General features: G+C 52.5%; 1 long non-coding RNA gene and 1 pseudogene across 1 annotated transcript; one reads left to right on the forward strand and one right to left on the reverse strand.

Moving 5' to 3' along the window:
- The first annotated feature begins 307 nt into the window (after positions 1 to 307).
- LOC134808321 (uncharacterized) lies at positions 308 to 8063 on the forward strand. The gene is made up of 2 exons (XR_010151041.1): positions 308 to 1075; positions 5244 to 8063. It is a non-coding gene; the product is annotated as an uncharacterized LOC134808321 (long non-coding RNA).
- Positions 8064 to 19941: 11878 nt separating this feature from the next.
- Positions 19942 to 20871, reverse strand: LOC453203 (small ribosomal subunit protein uS5-like; annotated as a pseudogene).
- Between the last annotated feature and the right edge of the window lie 218 nt (positions 20872 to 21089).

Consider the following 21089-nt stretch of genomic DNA (forward strand, 5'->3'; position numbering starts at 1 on the left):
CGGCGCCGGCTCCTGGGCCTCCCCTCCTTCCCATCGCGGCCTGCTCCTCCCACCCGCCTTCTCCGAGCTGATGCCAAGGCCGGACGGACGCGACAAAGGCCTGCTGCCGAACGTGACCTGTCCGCAGAGTAGACAGACGCGCCCCCTGACCGCCAGACTGAGGAGACCCGGAGGGCGGGAGCGGATGGGCGCGCCTGCGCACCCCCTCCCGGCGCTCGCCAGTCACGTGGGGCCGCGAGTGGCGCCGCTGCCGGAAGCGCCCCCCAAGGAAACGCAAGCAGTGGCGGAGCGGGGTTCCGCCTGGGCCGGGCTCTAGCGCCGGCGCTGCGCGGGAGTCATCGCGTGCCGACTTCCGTGTTGTCGCTCTCCCCTCCCAAAAGCGCGGCCGCGAGGACGGGCGCTGCCAGCGATTTCCTCGGCTTTGTGTCGCGGGGCTGTCCGCTGCGCGTTACTTGGTGCGATACGCGCATTCGGCGGTGATCCCGAGCCCCACGCGAACCTCCCTGTGTCCTTGCTAGTGCCTGGCGCCGTCACTGACGCTGAGGCGTGAACACGGAGTCGGCCCAGAGGGGCTGTTCTCCCGGACGCCGAGGCCACCCCACGCGGCCGCAGGGCCGGGCAGAGGGGAACTGCAGGGAGGCGCGGGCCGCATGCCTCCCGGAGGTCTGCGAGCTTCTTGAGGCCTCACGCCCCCTTTTGAGCCCCGCTGCTGCCCTGTGGCGCTGCTTCTCCATCCCTGCGGGTGACCATCGACGCGTTCCCCTTGCTCGCTTCTTGGTTACGGGCCAGGGGATACTCCTGCCCGACCCTCGGCATTGCCCAAGGGAGTTTGCACTTCCCACTGTGCTCTGCCAAGCCTCTGTGGAGAGGAGCCCTCCACCTGCCTGACCGGGCCCAGCTTTGGGGAAGACCTTCTTGGTTTTGTCTGCTGGCTGGACTGACCCTGGCCCTCAGCCCAGGTGAGGCGACCAGCGGCATGATGCCCGGGTGGAACATGGATTTCTCTCCAGGGTGGCAGAAGAATGGTTTAGAAGCAGCAGTGGGATGAGGGAGAATCCCGACCCCGTCTCAAAAGGTGAAGATACGTCAGGTCTGGGGGAAAAATATCCCTACTCTAGAGGGCTAAGAGAGCTTGGTTTGGTGCAAATCTGAGAATCCCTCAACACTTTAATTTCTTTAATCCTGCTAACAGTTAACAACTTCCTACAGGCTGACACCTCAGGAATAAGCTCCTTCACCTGCGTTCCCTCTGTTTCCTCTATTCTTTCCTCCAATCCTTAATTTTTTTTTTTTTTAGATGGAGTCTCATTCTTGCCCAGGCTGGAGTGCAGTGGCATGATCCCGGCTCACTGCAACCTCCACCTCTCGGGTTCAAGCAATTCTGCATCAGCCTCTCGAGTAGCTGGGATTACAGGCGCCTGCCACCACACCCGGCTAATTTTTGTAATTTTAGTAGAGACACGGTTTCACCATGTTGGCCAGGCTGGTCTTGAACTACTAACCTCAAGTGATTCACCCACCTCAGCCTCCCAAAGTGCTGGGATCAGAGGCTTTTTTTTCCTTTTGAGATGGAGTTTCACTCTGTTGCCCAGGCTGGAGTGCAGTGGCGTGATCTCGGCTCACTGCAATCTCCGCCTCCTGGGTTCCAGTGATTCTCATGTCTCAGCTTCCCAAGTACAAGTAGTACTTCCCAAGTAACTACAAGTGCCACTTGTATTTTTAGTAGAGATGGAATTTTGCCATGTTGGCCAAACTGGTCTGGAACTCCTGGCCTCAAGTGATCCGCCCGCCTTGGCCTCCCAAAGGGGATTACAGGCATGAGCTACCACACCAGCCTCCTCCAATCCTTTCTAAAAAGCAGGTTTAACCATGTCACTCATTTGCTTAAAATCTAGGCCAGGTGTGGTGGCTCACATGTATAATCCCAGCACTTTGGGAGGCTGAGGCAGGAGGATTGCTTGAGCTCAGGAGTTGGAGACCAGCCAGGGTGGGCAACATTGTGAGCCCCCATCTCCAAAAAATAAATAAATAAAAACTTTGTTAACTATAGGATGGATGGATACGTAGATGGATAATGTATCAGAAGCACTTTTGCCTTCACAGCAGAAACTCCAAGTGTGGTGATTTGAACCAATAGGGATTTATTTTTCTCCCATAACAGGAATCCTGGAGGTAGATGTGACTGGCATTACTTCAGCAGCCCAGTGCTGTAAGGGCCAGCAATTGCAGGGACAGGCTTTGCAATTCTGTGACTTTCCCTCATGGTCACAAAAGGATTGCCACAGCTCCAGACATCACACCATGTTCTGGCTGTAAGAATGGGGAAATGGTAGTTACAGAGATGTTTATCTCTTTATTATGAAAGCAAAATTCTCAGAGGCTCCCCAGTAGGCTTCTATGTACATCGTACATGGCTGAGCAGTGCCATGATCTGTCAGTCTGTCGCCTGCATGCTGGAGAAGGAAGACAGCCATGGTGTCATTAGTCTGAGTCCAAGGCCCGAGGGCAGGAGAAGATGGCCATCCCAGCTCAAACAGAAGCAAATTCTTCTTCCACCTTTTTGTCCTTTTCAGGCCCTCAGATTGGACGGTGCTCACCCACACTGGTGAGGGTGGGTCTTCTTTACTCAGTTTACTATACTAATTCAAGTGCCAACTTCTTCCAGAAACACCCTCACAGACATACCCAGAAATCACATTTACCCGCTATCTGGGCACCCCCTTGCCCAGTCAAGTTGACATAAAATTAACCATCCACCATGTGACAACTGAGGCAGAGCTCGAAGTGCTGCAGCTTCAAGCTGAGGAAAGCAGGACTGTGGCCCCACACCAGATGCTGCTAGGAGAGCAGCGAGGGAGGGGCCTCCTCTCAGCCTTCAGAGGAAGCGCAGCCCTGTGGCACCTTGCCATCCGGCCTCCAGAGCTGTGTGAATGCATTTCTGCCATTTGTAGCATGCAATTTGTGGTCCTTTGTTACGGCAGTGGAACCCCAGCGCAGCCCCCAACCACAGTGTCTGGGCAAGTGGGAGGGAGGGGGCAGACAAGCAACCAGATCCCACAGTTGGGTTTTGCTTAGTGATTCCAAAGAGAGACCCAACCAAGGGCCCAGGCTTCTACCCCTGGGCTTTCAAGGAAGTGACAGAAGCTACACAGCTTGGCCAGGCACGGTGGCTCACGCCTATAATCCCAGCACTTTGGGAGGCCAAGGCAGATGTTTGAGACCAGCCTGGCCAACGTGGTGAAACCCCATCTCAGCCAAAAATGCAAAAATCAGCCGGGTGTGGTGGCACATGCCTGTGATCCCAGCTACTCAGGAGGCTGAGGCAGGAGAATCACTTGAACCGGAGGCAGAGGTTACAGTGAGCCAAGATTGCACCCCTGTATTCCAGCCCAGGTGACTGAGCGAGAGTCCTATAAGCTACACAGCTCTGGCAGCCTCATGTCATACCCTCTCCTGTCCTACCTACAGGAGGGGAGGGAATTCAGAGCCCATATCCTGACAGGCAAAATGCAGTGATTCCCACCCCTGTCACCCCTGAAGCAGCGAGGGTGTGCATTTGAAATGCTTGCAGGTGAGGACTCTGGCATCTCACCCCCCAGCTGGGAGCCGGCCAAGCTACATTCCCTGCAGACAGTCCTGCTGTCTCCCTGGGAGCAGAGTGATCCTTGGGGCTGGGCTTATTGTCCCCGAAGGTGGGCTGTCCAGATGAACGTGGAGACAATGCCCACCACCTTGGGTATTTCCGAATGTGGGAGCCCATGAGAGCAGCAGGCACCAAACTAGTAAGGAGGCAGGCAGGGTGGCAGGCCTGGGGCGAGAACGCGCTGGGTGGGGCCTGCAGAAACTGGAGCTCTCTGCTTCGAACTCATTTAGAGGTGCAGGCAGGGGTCAGGGAGTAGACCAGGGGCCGAGGTGCCCGGAGACCAGCCATGTAGGGCCGTGAGGCTGGTGAGGTTTGAGAGTCAGGGACCCTTACCTTCACGCCCTTTCTCAGGGCCCTGGGAGGGACCCCAGAAATGTACTTGCAGAGCCATGTGACAAATAATTTACATACCTTAAATAAATACACATATCTCTACATCTCTCTCCACACCATCTGTCCATCTATCTACAGTCTGCCAGGGCTGCCAAAACAAAATACTACAGCCTGGGCAGCTTAAACAATGGATTTTTTTCTTTTTGAGGCAAGGTCTTACTCTGTTGCCCAGGCTGGAATGCAGGGGTGCGATCTCGGCTCACTGCACCCTCTGTCTCCTGGGTTCAAGTGATTCTCCCACCTCACCCTCCCCAGTAGCTGGGACTACAGGTGCCCACCACCATGCTCAGCTAGTTTTTGTATTTTTGGTAGAGACCCAAAATACAAAAATACAATTTTTTTTCACTATGTTGGCCAGGCTGGTCTTGAACTCCTGACCTCAAGTGATCCACCTGCCTCGGCCTCCCAAAGTGCTGGGATTACAGGCTTGAGCCACCATGGCTGGCCGACAATGGAACTTTATTTCTCACAGTTCTGGCGGCCAGAAGTCTGAAAAGGGGTGTCAACAGGCTTGGGTTCTCCAGAGGCCCCCTCCTTGGCTTGTAGACGCTGCCTTCTCCCTGTGTCTTCACGTGGTCTTCCCTGTGTGTGTCCTGATCTCTTATGAGGGCATCCGTCAGATGGGATTAGGGACCTCACACTCTAGTGACCTTATTTAAAGACTCCATCTCGAAATACAGTCACATTTTGAGGGATAGGGGTTAGGACTTCAACATATGACTTGGTGGGGGCAGGGACACAATTTAGCCAAAAGTAAACAAAGAAAACATATTTCTATATTAAAATATACATTGTGTGTGTGTGTGTGTGTGTGTGTGTGTGTGTGTGTGTGTGTGTGTGTATGTATCCTTGTACCTTAAAGAGGAGCTTAAAGAATGTGCCTGTTGGGCCCTGCAAACCTTCATGTGCCTCTGCCTGGATCCCAGCAGAGCCAGCACCCCGTGGGCGCTGCGGGGCACGTTTGGCTGCAGAGGCAGCACCTGAGCAGGGAGGGGTGGCGAGCAAGGCCCTAGCCGCCTCCTGCCTTTCAGTCTCCTGCCAGCAGCTCCCACTGGCGGCTTCCTGCAGGAACTGGCGGGAAGGGGGTGATGTCCCAGGCAGAGCACAGCGGCCGACGGAGGTTCACGGCACAGCCCACGTTTGCACTCTGCATCCTGTCCTCGGTGACTGTCCTTCACTAAGAGAAAGAATTTCTCACCCCAAACAGGGAAGAAACCACAGCGGCACTTCCCACAGAAATCGGAACTGTGTTGTGAGCCACTAGTAATCCCTCCTTAGAGGTGGCAGGGAAGAAGAGGATCAAAGGAAATGGTAAATTAACCTGCGATACGCTGCGTCCGGGAATAGAAGCTCCCGCTGCGGCTGGCCCACTCCTCATCCCTGCACCACGGAGGCTCTCCCGGAGGCATGTCACAACCCCAGCCTGACCACCAAGCTCTGTCCACTGCCCACCACCAACAGCCACCACTTGAGCCTAGACGTGTGCACGCAGCGGCGGCGTCCACCCGGGAGGCAGACCCCAGGAAGAGGCCTGCCGTCTGGGAAGCAGGCTCAGGCCTGTGTGGGCAGCAACCTAGACGGAAGGGGCTAGGTGCTGAGGGGCCATGTCCCTTGAGCTGGAGGAGGCCACAGCGAGGAACTCTGCAGCATGGACGTCAGGACAGAGCTCCTGGGTCGGGGCATTGCTGGCCTGCAACGCAGGAGCGGGTCGGGGGCCCGCACTGGTGAGTACAGCTCCTGCATTCGTGTGCTAGGGCCACTGTAAGGAGGTGCCACCAACGGGGCGTGAACAGCAGCAGCGTGTGGTCCCACAGTTCTGGAGGCTCCAGCTGTCCACAGGGCTGGTTGGGTCTGAGGCAGTGGTGGGGAACCTGGCCTCTCCTCCACTCTCTGGGGGTTTGCTGGCCGTCTTTGCTGTTCCTTGGCTGGTGGAGGCAGCGCCCCAATCTCTGCCCGAATCTTCACATGGCGTTCTCCCTGCGAGCTGTGTCCAAATTTCCCGTCTTTATAAGGACACGGTCACACAGGATCAGGGGCCCACACTCCCGGGATGACTCATCCTAACTTGATGAATCACATCTGCGAAGACCCTATTTCCAAACAAGGTCACATTCCGAGGCCCTGGGGGTTAGGCCTTCGACATATGAATTCGAGGGGACACAATTCGACCCGTAACAGCTTCTGTCTCCCCACACATCTGATGTGCTTCTCCCTCTGCCACGCTTAGGCTGGGGTCTCTACCAGGCACCTCGACCCGAGTCCTCACTCAGGCCGGCTCTGAGCCTCACAGCTCTGTCTGTGGGAGCTGCCCTAGTTTTCCACGGACCTTTATTAGGTGACGTGGGAATATCGAGCAGTGCCCCAGAATCCCTGGGTTTTGACACAGTGCTTCCTCCTCACCTGAGGCAGCATTCCCACCTTCCTGCAGGGATCTCTCCGAAGAGATTCCTCTGCAGAGATCTCTGGCCCGTGGAGCTCCCTTCTCCAGTGGTCAGCTCGGCAGCGAGCGGCCCCACATGGCCAGAGGGCATCTCTGCTCCTGTGTTTGGGAAGCAGATCCACATTCCCCAGAGGACCGGGAGCCAGGACTGCCACTCCTGCGACCCCACCTTACCAGAGTGGGAAAGAAAAATCCCTCCATAGCCGATTAGCTGTCACGGCCACTCTGTGTAAGGACTGCAGAGGCGTGGCAAGGCCGTGACTGGCGTCCGTCCACAGAAGCCCTCTCACAGGCATGGCCACCTCCAGTTCCGCATTCTGGCGGTGGGGAATCGGCCTCCTAGGTCGGTCCCAGGTTAGAAGCCTGTTCTGCCCCCCACAGGCCCGCATCTCAGTGTTAAGGGGTGCAGTCTCCCCGCTACGACCATTCCACCAGTCTGTTAGGCCTCCTGCTTCTAGGTGAAGGGCGTGGAGTGAGACCAGTGGAACTGATGGACACAAGCTTATCGCCACACTGGTTTTCCTCTGAAACAAGGCCCTGGATTACAAGTGTCATTTGTGGAATCCCAAGGCAGCGAAGGAGGCCAAGGATGGCATGCTGGCGGGAGAAGCCTGCGAGGACCCGTCCCTTTGAGGATCCATCCCTGCAAGGACTGGCTCTCGACAAAAGGCATGCCGTGTGCTCTGCCTGCTTCCTGGAGGCTGGCTGCCCTCCCCACAGGGGGTGGTGCCAGATCAGGGCTCAGACACCATCCTCGCTGTTGGAAAGATGGGCGCCCAGCTGTCCATGCTGCTGGAAGGGTCTGGTGGGGGTGAATAGGCTACGGAGCCTGTGTGGCCACCATGCCTGTGGCCTCAGCCACTTTGTGCAAAGGACTGCAGAGGCGTGGCAAGGCCATGACATGTCTGTCCACCGAAGGCCTCCCTGGTTTTGAGCCCCTCCTCTGCAGGGAATGCTTCCAGCATTTTCGTGGATTACAAATGTCTTAGCCCCTGCCCTTTCAAGCAGTTCCTTAGCTCCCCTCCCCAGTCCACAGAGCCATCTCCTGCCTGTGAGTTAGGCCTAATCAACGTAAATCTGTCCTCCAGGCCCTCCCTTCCCTCCAGGTGAGGTGCGCAACCAGAGGTGCTGCTGGACGTTTGACAATACAAAAGGCCAGGCGTGGTGGCTCATGCCTGTAATCCCAGCACTTTGTGAGGCCGAGGTGGGTGGATCCCAAGGTCAGGAGTTCAAGACCAGCCTGGCCAAGATGGTAAAACCCTGTGTCTACTAAAAATACAAAAATTAGCCAGGCGTGGTGACGGGCACCTGTAATCCCAGCTACTCAGGAGGCTGAGGCAGGAGAATCGCTTGAACCTGGGAGGTGGAAGTTTCAGTGAGCCGAGGTGGTGCCAGTGCACCCCAGCCTGGGTGACAGAGCGAGACTCCTGTCTCAAAAAAAAAAAAAAAAGAAGAAGAAGAATACAAAAATTAGCTGGGCATGGGGGCATGTGCCTGTAGTCCCAACTATTCACTGGGAGGTTGTATTAGTCCATTTTCATGCTGCTGATAAAGACGTATGTGAGACTGGGCAATTTACAAAAGAAAGAGGTTTATTGGACTTAGGGAGGCCTCACAATCATGGCAGAAGGGGGAATGGCACATCTCATATGGCGACAGACAAGAGAGAGAAGGAGCTTATGCAGGGAAATTCCTCCTTATAAAACCATCAGATCTCATGAGACTTATTCAGAAACACGAGAACAGCATGGGAAAGACCTGTCCCCATGATTCAATTACCTCCCACTGGGTCCCTCCCACAACACATGGGAATTCAAGATGAGATGTGGGTGGCGACACAGCCAAACCATACCAGAGGCTGAGGTGGGAGGATTGCTTGAACCCAGGAGGCAAGGTTGCAGTGAGCCAAGATCATGCCACTGCACTCCAGCCTGAGTGACAGAGCGAGACCCCTATCTCAAACCCCCCCCCCAAAAAAACAGATACAGGTGGATGATTGGATGGGTCAGGGATGGGTGAATGGTTGGATGGGTGGAAGGATGGATACAGGGTGGGTGGATTGTTGGATAGATGGTGGGATAAATATTCGGGTGGTGTATGGTTGGATGGATGGTAGGATGGTGGATGGTGGATAATTGCCTGGATGGATAGTAGGATGGATGTTGGATGGATGGATGAACAGTGGGGTGGTAGATGGGTAGATAAATGGTTGGATGGACAGTAGGATGGTGGGTGGTTGGATGGATGGATTGATGGATGGATGGATGGATGGAGGGTTAGATGAATGCATGTTGGCTGGATGATAGAATGGTGGATGGATAGATGGGTGGTAGGATGGTAGATGGTTAGATAAATGGTTAGATGGGTAGTAGAATGGTGAATGGTTGGATGGATAGATTAATGGATGGATGGTAAGATGGTGGATGGTGGATAATTGCCTGGATGGATAGTAGGATGGATGTATGTTGGATGGATGGATGAACAGTGGGGTGGTAGATGGGTAGATAAATGGTTGGATGGACAGTAGGATGGTGGGTGGTTGGATGGATGGATTGATGGATGGATGGACGGATGGAGGGTTAGATGAATGCATGTTGGCTGGATGATAGAATGGTGGATGGATAGATGGGTGGTAGGATGGTAGATGGTTAGATAAATGGTTAGATGGGTAGTAGAATGGTGAATGGTTGGATGGATAGATTAATGGATGGATGGTAAGATGGTGGATGGTTGGATGAATGTTTGGATGGATCGTAGGCTGGTGGATGGTTGCATGGTTGGGTGGGTGGATGTATGGTTGGATGGTGAATGGTTGGATGAATTGATGGATGGATGGTAGGATAGGTGAATGGTTGGATGGATAGGGATGATTGGATGGATGGATTGATGGTGGACTGATGGATGGATAGATGGTTGGTAGATGATAGGTTGGATGGACAGTTGAATGGTTGGATGGATGGATGGATGGTTGGTTGGGTGGATGGATGGATGGATGGTTGGACAGATGGTTGAATAGATGGTATGATGGGGTTAAGAACAGATGCATAGGTGGTGGAAAGATGGATGTTTAAAGACGGTTGGATAGGAAGATAATTGGATGGATGGAGGATCCCCCAGGGTTGCTACCTGAGCAAACTCTGGGAGGTTTGGAAATCTTGATCACAGGGGTCTGTGGGCCTGTCCTGTGGATGAGAAGTCAAGACTGGAGAGGCTTTGACCTGGGCTGGTTTTAGGGATAGGGGCCACTGTGAGGACAGAGATGCAGAGGCACAGACAAGGAACTGGGTGGAGGTGCACTCTGCAGGATTTCTGGTGTCTGATGGAGATGGTCATTTGTGGACTCCAGATGATTCTAGAGTCCCCAAGACTCTTCTGGGTGGGATTCATGAAGGCAGGTGGCAGGTTCCCCAGCTTAAAAGCCAATAGAAAAGTAAAGAATCGGGCTGGGCGCGGTGGCTCACGCCTGTAATCCCAGCACTTTGGGAGGCCAAGGCGGGCAGATTACGAGGTCAGGAGATCGAGACCGTCCTGGCTATCACGGTGAAACCCCATCTCTACTAAAAATACAAAAAAATTAGCCGGACGTGGTGGCGGGCACCTGTAGTCCCAGCTACTCAGGAGGCTGAGGCAGGAGAATGGCGGGACCCGGGAGGCGGAGCTTGCAGTGAACCGAGATTGTGCCACTGCACTCCAGCCTGGGCGACAGAGTCAGACTCCGTCTCTTAAGGAAAGAAAAGAAAAGAATCGGAATGACAGATACCGGCAGTCTGAGGATTGGCGGAGATGGCCTTGCTGACTGGGAATATTTGAGCAGAGGCAGGAAATGGCTGGGGCAGAAGGACTGGCAGGAGCAGAAGCCTGATGTGGGGCTTGGGGCGTGCTGGGGCGTAGCGAAGTGGCAGGAGATCCCGGAGCACCGGCAGGGAGGGGAGCCAGAGGGAGAGGAAGACGTGGAGGCCTTATGGAGCTCTCCTGGGGTCTTGGATGTTCACTCCGAGTGCGATGGGAGCTGCAGGAAGGTTTGATCCCCGGAGAGACCAGATCGGGCTTGAGCTCTGACCGCAACCCCTGGCGCTGGTTGGAGGGCACAAGGGCAAGGCAGTGGTGGGAGCGCTGCAGCAGTGCAAGACCACAGAGCAGGGGGATATGCGGGGGGTGGGCTGGGAGGGCTAGGTGGGGCGTCTGAGGAGGCTGGGGAACTCCTGTTCTTAAGCTCAGGCCGGGGTGAGCACTGTCCCTAGGAGGGTGTGGCCAAGCCTAGCCCTCAAGGCACTGCGGCATGAATGAAGCGCTTTAAAGGGAGTTCCCAAAATGAAGTCCCTAAGCGAAAGGTCTGGTCCTTCTGGGAAGCGGAGCAGACTGCGACAGCTGGCGTTGGAGCGGGGGGCGGTCCCAAGTCATCCTCAGGCCACCCGTGGCCAGCCCCAAGCTCTCTCTGCGGCGAGGAGCGCTAGCCCCAGAGCCTGGCGTCCTGCTGGGGAGGCGCCTTTCCCGCGGCCCTGGGCGCCCTGGGCATCCGGGAGGAGCACCCGTCCCGCCCTCTCCCCGCGCCCCGCTCCGCACTCCCCGCCAGCCCTGCGCCCCGCTCCCCGCGCGCCCCCTGGCGGCAAACTTCGCAATGGCTCCCGCCGCGCTCTGCTTTTCGGGGTTGCCGGAGGGGCGGGGCTGCCGAGGGGCGGGGCTGCCGGAGGGGCGGGGCTCGAGTGGGAATGCAACCCTTGGACACGGTGGATCCTGGGAATCTAACCTTCCGTCCCGGGGCTGATGAGCTCCAGCCCTGCCCCAGGAACTGTGCTGGGGGCCCCTGGGGATGGGGACGCAAGCTCAGAGGGCGGAGACCTCGGGCGCCCCGGCTTCGTCCGCAAGGCGAGACGGGCCGCAGGGGACTGCTAGGGTCTGCAGGGGGGTCTGCGGGGGTGAGGGGGCGGGTGGGCTCGGAGGATGGCCCCGGGCTCCCAGGGAAGCTGGAAGGGCGTCGGGGGAGGTGACGGCGCGGAGACCTCGGACTCTTAGTCCTGCAGGGGCCGCGGACACAGGTGGGGAGGAGGGGGGGGAGTTTTTCCCTGGGAGAAATGGGAAGCGTCGAAGGATTTTAAGGAGTGCGGCTGGTCAGGTTTGCATTCGGGGAGGTCGCTTTGTCTCCTGAGTGGAGAATGAGGAGGTGGCAACAGCAGGGGAGTCAGCAGGAGGCTGCTCGGGTCCAGCTCAAAAACGCCAGGCCCGCCCCCGCCCCGCAGGTCCGCGGGAAGGAAGGAAAAGGCGTTGGGGATGCGTAGGAGGCAGAGGCCTTGGTGGTCGATCCGGTGTGGAGTGGGGCAGGGGCTGCGAGGAGGGCGCCCAGGACTGGTATCAGTGAACAGTGACGGTGGGGCAGGGCGGTGACCTTAGCACCAGCGCTTCGGTGGGGGGGAGGAAGCACCTGAGCCGCGGAGAAAGGCCTGCGTGAGGTGGGCACAGGCTGGCGTTGAAGCCCTGGGGTGGACTCACGTCCAGGGGAGGGCGGTGCTTCACACGTCCCAGGCACTGTCTTGTGTGGCCCCAAGTGCTGTCTGAATCTCTCCTGCGTCTTGGGCCCCAGCACCAACAGCCGTCGCCCTGGAGCCAGGCAGCAGCCTTAAGCTTCCCTGGGAGGCTGACTGGCTGGGAGCAGGGAGGTCCCATCGGGGTGGTAGGGGCGTGCAGGGGGCTTGGCGCCTGCAGTCCTGGAGGGGCAGGGCAGATGATAAGGCTAACTACCTCCTGTCCTTTGCTCAGCCAGCCACTAGGAGGAGGCCGCAGAGAAGAAGCCGCCAGGGGCTGGGGGAGGCCAGGGATGGGGCAGGGAGTAGGGGCTGGGCTGAATGCAGGTGCCCCAGGAGCTGCGGGCTCTCCTTCCACAGGTTCGTGTCTGGTACACGGCTGGAGAAGGCAGGGAGGGTGGGAGGAGCCTGGCTTGGAGAGAAAGGGCTGGCCGGAGACACCAGAGTGCTCAGGGCAGGGGCGGGAGAGGTGGTCCCTCAGGCCTCAGTGGCAGAGGCATGGGGATCCAGGGCTGAGAGTGAGTCTGTGGTTCATGGGGTTACCAGAAAGCGGTCCTGATCCAGATCCCTAGAGAGGGTTCTTAGATCTCATGCAAGAAAGAATTCAGGGTGAGTCCACAAAGTAAAGCGAAAGCAAATTTATTAAGAAATTAGAGGAATAAAAGAATGGCCACTCCATAGAGCGGGCCAGAGGGTTGCTGGGTGACCATTTTTATGGTTTTATTTTTATTATATGATAAACAAAGGGTGTATTATTCATGCCTCCCCTTTTTAGACCATATGGGGTAACTTCCTGATGTTGCCATGGCATTTGTAAACTCTCATGGTGCTGATGGGAGTGTAGCAGTGAGGACGACCAGTGGTCACTCTTTTTTTTTTTTTTTTTTTTTTTTTTTGAGACAGAGTCTCGCCGTGTCGCCCAGGCTGGAGTGCAGTGACACGATCTTGGCTCACTGCAAGCTCCGTCTCCCGGGTTCACGCCTTTCTCCTGCCTCAGCCTCACGCCTGTAATCCCAGCACTTTGGGAGGCCAAGGCAGGCGGATCACGAGGTCAGGAGATTGTGACCATCCTGGCTAACACGTGAAACCCCGTCTCTACTAAAAATACAAAAAATTAGCCGGGCGTGGTGGCGGGTGCCTGTGGTCCCAGCTACTCGGGAGGCTGAGGCAGGAGAATGGCATGACCCTGGGAGGCAGAGCTTGCAGTGAGCTGAGATCGCGCCACTGCACTCCAGCCTGGGCGACAGAGGGAGACTCCATCTCAAAAAAAAAAAAATTTAAAAGACCGGGTGCAGTGGCTCACGCCTGTAGTCCCAGCACTTTGGGAGGCCATGGTGAGTGGATTGCTTGAGCCCAGGAGGCAGAGGTTGCAGTGAGCTGAGATGGGGCCACTGCACTCCAGCCTGGGTGACAAAACAAGACCCTGTCTCAAAAAATAAAATATTTAAGCTTATTTTGTGTGTGCTATGGTTTGAATGTTTGTGTCCATCCAAAATTCATATATTGGAACTTAAGCTGCAAAGTGATGGTATTAAGAGGTAGGGCCTTTGGGAGGTGACCAGGGCAGGGCGGACGGGATTAGTGCTCTTACACAAGGGCTTGAGGCAGTGAGTTCTTTTCTTTAGGCCCTTTGGCCCCTTCCTCTATGTGAGGGCACAGCAAGAGGGTGTAATCCCTCGCCAGACACCACATCTGCTGGCCTTGACCTAGGACTTCCCTGCCCCTAAAACTGTGAGGAATACATTTTTAGTATTTATAAATTACTCAGTCTGTGGTATTTTATTTATTTATTTGAGATGGAGACCAGCCTGGGCAACATAGTGACACCTCATTTCTTTAAAAACAACAACAAAAAAATTAAGGGAAAATTAGCCAGGCATGGTGGCATGGGCCTGTAGTCCCAGCCACTGGGGAGGCTACAGTGGGAGGATCCCTTGGGTTGGGCCTGGGAGTCCAGGCCATGATGATATCACTGCACTCTAGCCTGGGTGACACAGCAAGACCTTGTCTCAATTAAAAAAAAAGAAAAGAAAAGAAAGGCATAGATCTTTACTGCAAGACGCCCACAGAATGCTGTCTACATGCCATGCCTTTAATTCCTCTTCTTTCATTCTCTCTTTTTAAAAACTTTTAAGATTGAGATATAATTCACATACCATAAAATTCATCTTTTTTTTTTTTGTCTTGCTCTGTCGCCCAGGCTGGAGTGCAGTGGCACAGTCTCAGTTCACCGCAACCTCTGCCTTCCAGGTTCAAGCAATTCTCCTGCCTCAGCCTCCTGAGTAGCTAGGATTACAGGCGTGCGCCACCACGCCCAGCTAATTTTTGTATTTTTAGTAGAGATGGGGTTTCATCATATTGGCCAGGCTGGTCTCGATCTCATGACCTTGTGTCTGCCTGCCTCATCCTCCCAAAGTGCTGGGATTACAGGTGTGAGCAACCGCACTCAGCCTTTTAATTTCTTTAAATGACATTTAATAGTGTTCAGTGTTGGCTGGGCACAGTGGCTCACGCCTGTAATCCCAGCACTTTGGGAGGCCGAGACGGGCAGATCATGAGGTCAGGAGATAGAGACCATCCTGGCTGCTACGGTGAAACCCCGTCTCTACTTAAAAAAAAAGAAAAAAAATTAGCCAGGTGTGGTGGGGTGGCGGGCGCCTGTAGTCCCTGCTACTCGGGAGGCTGAGGCAGGAGAATTGCTTGAACCTGGGAGGCAGAGCTTGCAGTGAGCCAAGATCGCGCCGCTGCACTCCAGCCTGGGCGAAAGAGCCAGACTCCGTCTCAAAAAAAAAAAAAAAAAAAAAAAAATATATATATATATATATATATATATATATATATGTATTTGGTAGAATTCACCAGTGGAGACAAAAGGGCTAAGGTTTTCTTTATGGAGAGGTTATTTTTTTGTTTTGGTTTTGTTTTGTTTGTCACTAATTTAATCTTCTTACTTTAATTTTCTCCAGAGAATAGTTTTTCTTTTTTCTTTTTTCTTTTTTTTTTTTTGAGACAGAGTCTCACCCTGTCGCCCAGGCTGGAGGACAATGACGCTATCTTGGCTCTCTCCAACCTCCCAGGTTCAAACAATTTTCCTGCCTCAGCCTCCCGAGTAGCTGGGATTACAGGCACCTGCCACCACGCCCAGCTAATTTTTGTATTTTTAGTAGAGATGAGGTTTCCCCATGTTGGCCAGGCTGGTTTCAAACTCCTGATCTCGTGATCCACCTGCCTTGGCCTCCCAAAGTGCTGGGATTACAATTGTGAGCCACCGCACCCGGCCGAGAATAGTTTTTCTTAAGTCCTTAAGGACTCAGCTCCTTACATGAGCTTTGATGGTGGTTGTGGGGCAGCACAGACAGGTCTAAATCCAGGTAGGGGTGTTTGGTCCTTGCAGGCTGCACGACATGGATTCCTGACTGCCTTGCTGTGAATCGCACAACTCACACAGCAGTGTAGCGTCACGTACAGCTTGGGAAGCACGTAGGCTTTGAAGATGCTTGTTTCAGAAACGTTACTGACTGCTGTGGCCTCTACTGCTTCAAATGATGAATTTGTTAACAGCCTTGTCTTTGGACACGGTTTGTGCAGCAAATAGGCTGCACATGGCCATGGCCCTTTTTGGCACAACCAGTGTTCCTTCTTTTCTTTGTCATCTTGAAGGCACGGACCCAAGAGAGTTATCTTTTTACTTCTTAAAGTCCTATTCAGCTTTTTAAAATTTCTTCTTGGATTAGTTTCATTAGTTTGTGACTTTTCGGAAATGTGTCAGTTTCATATAGACTATCTCATTTATTGGCCTCCAGTTATTCCAAGCATATCATCCTTTCTATTTCCTGAAGGTCAGTCCTACTGTACCTACTTTCATTCCTGATTTTATTAATCTAAGGCTTTTCTATTTTTTTTTTGTAGGTCAGTACAACTTAAGGTTTGTCAATTTTATTGATTTTATCAAAGAATTCACTTTTGGTTTCACTGATTTTTCTCTATTTTTTATTCTCCATTTTTATTTATTTATTTATTTATTTTTGAGATGGAGTCTTGCTCTGTCACCCAGGCTGGAGTGCAGTGGCACGATCTCAGCTCACTGCAACCTCCACCTCCCTGGTTCAAGCGATTCTCCTGCCTCAGCCTCCCGAGTAGCTGGGATTACAGGCGCCTGCCACCGTGCCCAGCTAATTTTTGTATTTTTAGTAGAGACGGGGTTTCACCATCTTGGCCAGACTGGTCTCGAACTCCTGACCTCGTGATCCGTTCGCCTTGGCCTCCCAAAGTGCTGGGATTATAGGCGTGAGCCACCATGCCTGGCTTATTCTCCATTTTATTTATTTCCACTGTCACCTTTGTTATTTCCTTTCTTCTTTCTGCTTTGGGTTTAGTTTGCTTTTTCTCTAGTTTCTTTTTTTTTTTTTTTTTTTTTTTTGAGACAGAGTCTCGCTCTGTCGCCCAGGCTAAAGTGCAGTGGCACAATCTTGGCTCACTGCAAGCTCCGCCTCCCGGGTTCACGCCATTTTCCTGCCTCAGCCTCCCACGTAGCTAGGACTACAGGTGCACGCCGCCACGCCCAGCTAATTTTTTATATTTTTGGTAGAGATGGGGTTTCACCATGTTAGCCAGGATGGTCTCGATTTCCTGACCTCGTGATCCACCCGCCTCGGCCTCCCAAAGTGCGGGATACAGGCCTGAGCCACCACGCCCGGTCTAAATTTCCCTCTTTAGCCACTTTAGCTACATCCATAAGTTTTGGTATGTTATGCCCTCACTCACATTCATATCAAAGTACTTTAAATTTTTTCTTGACATTTTTTATTTGACTCATTGGTTATTTAGAATTGTGTTGTTTAATTGTCACCTATTTGTGAATTTCTCAAATTTCCTTCTGTTATTGATTCCTAATTTTATTACATTATGATTGGAGAACACACTTTGCATGACTTCAATCCTTTTAGGTTTATTGAGGTGTTTTTTTTGGCCTAACATATAGTCTGTCCTTGAGAACCTTCCATATGCCCTTGAGAAGAATATGGGTTCTGACGTTGTGTGGACCATTTTTTCAAGATCTGTTAGGTTTAGTTTAGTTGGTTTATAGTGTTGTTGAAGTTGTCTACTTCCTCGTTATCTTCTGTTAGTTGTTCTATCCATTATTGAAAGTGAGGTATTGAAATCTCCAACTAGGCCTGGGTGCGGCGGCTCACGCCTGTAATCCCAGCACTTTGGGAGGCCAAGGTGGGCGGATCACCTGATGTCAGGAGTTCGAGACCAGCCCAGCCAACATCGTGGAACCCCGTCTCTACTAAAACACAAAAATTAGCCCGGTGTGGTGGCAGGCATCTGTAATCCCAGCTACCTGAGAGGTTAAGGCAGGAGAACGGCTTGAGCCTGGGAGGCAGAGGTTGAAGTGAGCCAAGATGGCACCACTGCACTCCAGCCTGGGAGATTTAGCAAGACTCTGTCTCAAAAAAAAAAAAAAAAAGGAAGGAAGAAATCTCCAATTAATTTGAATTATCTATTTCTCCCTTCAATTTTGTCAGTTTTTTTTTTTTTTGGACGGAGTCTCGCTCTGTCTCCCAGGCTGGAGTGCAGTGGTGCAATCTTGGCCCACTGCAAGCTCTGCCTCCCAGGTTCACGCCATTCTCCTGCCTCAGCCTCTGGAGTAGCTGGGACTACAGGTGCCCGCCACCACGCATGGCTAATTTTTTGTATTTTTAGTAGAGACGGGGTTTCACCGTGTTAGCCAGGATGGTCTCGATCTCCTGACCTCGTGATCCGCCCGCCTCGGCCTCCCAAATTGCTGGTATTACAGGCATGAGCCACCGCGCCCAGCCTCCTGTCATTTTACTTTTAAGATATTGTGTCTGAATCTAAACTGTGTCTCTAGTAGCCATCATGTTTTATACCTAGCAGATATAGTTGGATTATGTTTTTTAAATCTATTCTGCCAATCTTTTTCTTTTAATTAGTGTTTAATATATTAATATTTACTACAATTACCAGTGGTGGGATTGAGGTCTGCCATTGTGCTATTTGTTTTCTCTCTGTCTTGCCTGTTTTGTTCCTCCTCTATTCCTCCATATTGCTTCTTTTGTGTTAAATATATATTCTCTAATGTGCCATTTAATTCTTTTTTTTGAGACAGAGTCTCGCTCTGTTGCCCAGGCTGGAGTGCAGTGACACAATCTCGGCTCACTGCAAGCTCCGCCTCCCAGGTTCATGCGATTCTTCTGCTTCAGCCTCCGGAGTAGCTGGGACTACAGGTGTGTGCCACTACCCCTGGCTAATTTTTTTTTTTTGTATTTTTAGTAGAGACGGGTTTTCTCCATATTGGTTAGGCTGGTCTCGAACTCCTGACCTCGTGATCCACCTGCCTCAGCCTCCCAAAGTGCTGGGATTACAGGCGTGAGCCACCACGGCCAGCCTCCATTTAATTCTTTTGTCATTTCTTTTGCTATATATATTTTCAAATTTATGTTTTATTGAGGTAAAATTTACATAACGTAAATTTTGGCCAGGTGTGGTGGGTCATGCCTGTAATCCCAGCACTTTGGGAGGCCAAGGTGGGCTGATCACCTGAGGTCAGGAGTTCAAGACCAGCCTGGCCAACATGGCGAAACCCCGTCCCTACTAAAAAATACAAAAAAAAATTAGCCAGGCGTGGTGGCGAGCGCCTGTAATCCCAGCTACTTGGGAGATTGAGGCAGGGGGAATTGCTGAAACCCAGGAGGTGGAGGCTGTAGGGAGCTGAGATTGTGCCACTGCACCGTGGCCTGGGCGACAGAGCGAGACTCCATCTCAAAACCAAACAAACAAAAATTTACCACTATAACCATTTTAAGTGTACAATTTAGTGGCATTAAGTACATCCACAGTGTTATGTAATCATCACCACTATTTCCAGAACTTTTTTGTCATCCCAAATTCTGTGCCCATTAAGCAATAACTCCCTCTCCCTCCCTTCCCTCTAGGCCTGGTAACCTCTATTCTAGTTTCTGTCTCTATAAACTTACCTATTCCAGATGTGTCATATAAGTGTAATCATATAATATTGGAACTTTTATGTCTGGCTTATTTCACTTAGTAGAATGTTTTCAAATTCTCCCATATTGTAGCATGCATCAGAACTTCATTCCTTCTTATGGCTGAAGCATATTCCATTTATGTGTTTAGACCACATTTTGTTTATTCATTTATCTGTTGATGGATACTTGGCTTGTTTCCACGTTTGGCTATTGTAAATAATGCGTTATGAACATTGGTGAGCAAGTATCTGTGTGATTCCTCCTTTTCAGTTCTTTTTTTGTTTCTTTGTTTTTTGAGACGGAGTCTTGCTCTGTAGCGCAGGCTGGAGTGCAGTGGCGCCATCTCGGCTCACTGCAAGCTCCGCCTCCCAGGTTCACGCCATTCTCCTGCCTCAGCCTCCCATGTAGCTGGGACTACAGGTGCCCGCCACCACGTCCGGCTAATTTTTTGTATTTTTTAGTAGAGACGGGGTTTCACGTGTTAGCCAGGATGGTCTCGATCTCCTGACCTCGTGATCCGCTCGCCTCGCAAAGTGCTGGGATTACAGGCATGAGCCACTGTGCCCGGCCAAGGGTTTTAATTTCTTACTACCCTTACCAGCATTTGTTATTTTGCTTCTTTTGAAAAAATTACAGCCATCCCAATGGGTGTGACATGGTATTTCATTGTGGTTTTATTTTGCATCTCCCTAGTGACTGATGATGTTGAACATTTTTTGTGTGTGCTTGTTGACCATTTATCTGTCTTCTTTGGGGAAAGGTCCATTCAAGTCCTTTGTTTATTTGTAAATTAGGTTGTTTAGGGAGTTTTTGTTTCTGAGTTACAGCAATTCTAATATGCTGCATATCAATATCCTATCAGATATAGGATTTGCAAATATCTCATTTTGTGAGTTGCCATTCTACTCTTTTTTTTTTTTTTTCTTTTTTCAGGCTTAATTCACTTCACTTCTCTTGTATAAAAACCCTATGTTGTAGCCACAGCTGGAGCCTGGGTCCACTGCACAGAGACTCTGGTGTGGGTCTTGACGAGGTGGTCAGTGAATTCCTGATAGGGAGACTTGGTGAATACAGTCTCCTTCCAGAGGTCGGGGGTCAGGTAGCTGTAGGTCTTAGAGATGGCATCAAAGGTGGCCTTGGTGAAGTTGCCCAGGGTGGCAGTGCAGCCCCGGGCTGAGGTGTAGCAGTCATCGATACCAGCCATCATGAGCAGCTTCTTGGGCACAGGTGCGGAGATGATGCCAGTGCCCCCCGTGTGCAGGGATGAGGCGCGCCGGCACAGAGCCGCAGCGGCCTGTCACCTTGCAAGGGACGGTGTGGGGCTTGCCGATCTTGTTCCCCCAGTAGCCTCTGTGCACAGGGACAATGGAGAGCTTGGCCAGGATGATGGCCCCACGGATGGCGGTGGCCACCTCCTTGGAGCACTTAACACCCAGACCGACGTGGCCATTGTAGTCTCCGATAGCAAAGAACGCCTTCAACCTGGTGCGCTGGCCGGCACGGGTCTGCTTCTGCACCGGCATAATCTTCAAAACCTCATCCTTGAGAGAGGCCCCCAGGAAAAAGTCAATGATCTCAGATTCCTTAATGGGCAGGGAAAAGAGATAGATCTCCTCCAGGGACTTGATCTTCATCTCCTTGACCAAGCGGCCCAGCTTGGTGACAGGCATCCACTCCTTATCCTCAGCCTTGCCTCCGCGAGCTCCGCGGCCTCGGCCACGGCCCCGTCCACGGCCGCGACCCCGGCCCCGGATACCACGGCCGAAACCTCCGCGGAAGGCACCGCGGTTCCCCATCCCAGGGCCACCAGGGCCACCAGGGCCTCCGGGCCCCCCCGCTGCACCGGCGTCATCCGCCATTTGGTGTTTTCTCAGACAAGAAGCGCCATTCTACTCTTTTTAAAAATTCTTTTTATTGTTTTTTAAATTTTTTAATTATACTTTAAGTTCTAGGGTACATGTGCACAACGTGCAGGTTTGATACATAGGTATACATGTGCCATGTTGGTGTGCTGCACCCATCAACTCGTCATTTACATTAGGTATTTCTCCTAATGCTATCTATCCCCCCCCAGCCCCCCA

Source organism: Pan troglodytes, chromosome 15 (assembly GCF_028858775.2).
Source record: "Pan troglodytes isolate AG18354 chromosome 15, NHGRI_mPanTro3-v2.0_pri, whole genome shotgun sequence".
Classification (NCBI taxonomy): Eukaryota; Metazoa; Chordata; class Mammalia; order Primates; family Hominidae; genus Pan; species Pan troglodytes.